The following is a 2351-nucleotide window of genomic DNA, read 5'->3' on the forward strand; positions in this document are numbered from 1 at the left end:
CCATAGGAATGTAGCTTCGATCCCTGGCCTCGCTCAGTGAATTAAGGATCTGGCATTGCCGCAAGCTGTGGCATAGGCTGGCAGCTGCTGTTCCAACTCAACCCCTAGCCCAGGAGCTTCTGTCTGCCATGAGTGCCGCCCTGAAAAAAAAAAAATATCTCTTGCCTCAAGACCCTGTTCTCAATGAGCAAACATTTACGAAACACATGCCCATGTCTGCAGATTTATTCAGAGAACCCCAGATGCTTGGGAGGGTGGGAACATAGCAGGGGGCCCATCAAGTTTGGGGGTGGTTGCTTAGAAACATAGACCCCAGTTACAGCCTGAGGTCTGCCCAGCTCTCAGGCACTTTCCCTGCTGAGTCCCTTTTGTTTTTTGGTCCTATCACAGAAGGGTTCCCGATTCAGATGTGGTTGGCATGGGAGGCAGCACCAGGGCTTGTCCTGGGCCCAGTGGTTTACCCGGCCACTGTTTTTGCCATAAGCACCAACTCTGTAGTTTTCCATGGCTGGGAAGGTTAGACAGGCTTCTGCAAGGAGACTCAGGAGGCAGGAGGCTACCTGCTATAGATAATATACCTGCATTCTGGTGCTAAAATGTGTGTTTTAAAGTGGAATACTGAAAACTAAAAATTTCCTGTTCTCCACTGGGATGGCAGTCAGCGCAGATTCAGTGAAGCCCAGGCTGGGAGCTGAGAATCATGCAACTCTTGGAGTTCTGCTCATCCTGGAGATGCAGGGAGAAGCCTTTGGTTTTGCACCTGCGTGGCCCGTTTCTGTGTCCAGCTCGGTGTAGGGACCCTGCTGTATATTGAGAATGACTGAGGCTGTGCCCTCATGGAGCTCAAGTCTCATGGGCAGGAAGGGTTTCCAGGGACCTTGAAGGGAAACACTGGATGCCAGCCAGGGAAGAGCATTCCAGACAAAGGGGACCACATGTGCAAAGGCCCTGAGGCACGAAGCAGGGTCCTTGTGGAACTGTACATGAAGCACTGGGTGAGGAGCCAGGGTACCCAACCGGCGAAAGTTTAGAGAAAAGGATGATGTAAGAGCATGGAGATGTTGGCACACAGACCAGAGAAGCTGGCCTTTCTCCAAAAGAAAGTGGGAAGCTTTAAGGGTTTTAACTGAGGCAACTCACCTGGATTTCTGCTTTAGAAAGATCAACGTGGGGGGGAAATGGAAGGAGGGGGTGGGAGAGGCAGTGCCTGGAGGTTAACAGAGAAGGTCAGAGACAACGGAACTCAGGCCGAGAGCTGATGGGGAGAGGAGGAGACAAGGCTTTAGCCACCTGCAGCATTAACAAAAACTTTGCAATTTTCAGCCCAACGTAGAGATGCCTCCCCCTCCCCTACACCTTTTCCTCTGAACACCAATTGATTTTTTTTTCTTTCATGCGTTACCCTTTATTTACTTTGGAGACAGAGAAAACACAGAGAGAGTGACTTCTTTGGGTTGTACATTCTTAACGATGGAACCAGGATTAAGAACTCCAGCTTGCCAGCCCTAGGTGGATTTTATGATATTGAGGGTACAATGTCTGTTCACCCCTCTCCTCTGCTACTAAACAGAGCTGATGAATATGAAGAAGATGGCAGCGGAGAGCTTGTTTCCATCCTAAAGAGGCAAGAAGGCTGGGAAGGCTCATTAGGAGAAAATATCGAACTGGCAGGGTTTGAGTTTTTTTTCCTGTGATGGGGGGGGGGGGGCAGGGGAGGTGCATTTTTGCCGAAGCTGTTCTATAATTGGTTCCAGGGGCAGAGGTGGGGGGCTCCAGATTGGAGCATGGGGGCAAGCGACCATGAAAGCAAAGACACTTCAGTTCCCAGGGAGCAGGAACCACATCGGGTATTCCTTATGGGTCCTCTAAAGGCCACTGGGGTTGAATGGAAAGAGCACTGGTTTCATGTCAGAGGGAAGGCATTAGAATTGCAGCTGTGTGTCTGTAGGCAAGGCGCTCATGCTCTCTGATGGCTAGCTTCCCTGTTGTCAACAGCATCAACCTTACCTATGATTGCGTGTTGATTAAGATACGTACAACCTCTTTTTTACAAGGTGTGGTGCATAATAATGCTCAGTGCATCATAGGTGATTCCCAAGGTTTCTTTACTGGCTTTTTTGTAAGCATAAAGGTAATGTTTGGGGGTTGTAAAAAAATGATAAAGTCAGAAACTACTAAAAAGTATAAAGATGACAATGGAAATTATTCAACTCCTACCATCCAGAAATAGCCACACCATTAATATTCTGGTGTGTGTACTTCTGTCCTTTTTCCTCTGCATATAAAAATACGTACATATTTTTTTAAACCAAAAATGTGATGGTGCCGTATCTGCTATTTGAAATGTTTCT

This window comes from Phacochoerus africanus, chromosome 7 (genome assembly GCF_016906955.1).
Source record: "Phacochoerus africanus isolate WHEZ1 chromosome 7, ROS_Pafr_v1, whole genome shotgun sequence".
Taxonomy (NCBI): domain Eukaryota; kingdom Metazoa; phylum Chordata; class Mammalia; order Artiodactyla; family Suidae; genus Phacochoerus; species Phacochoerus africanus.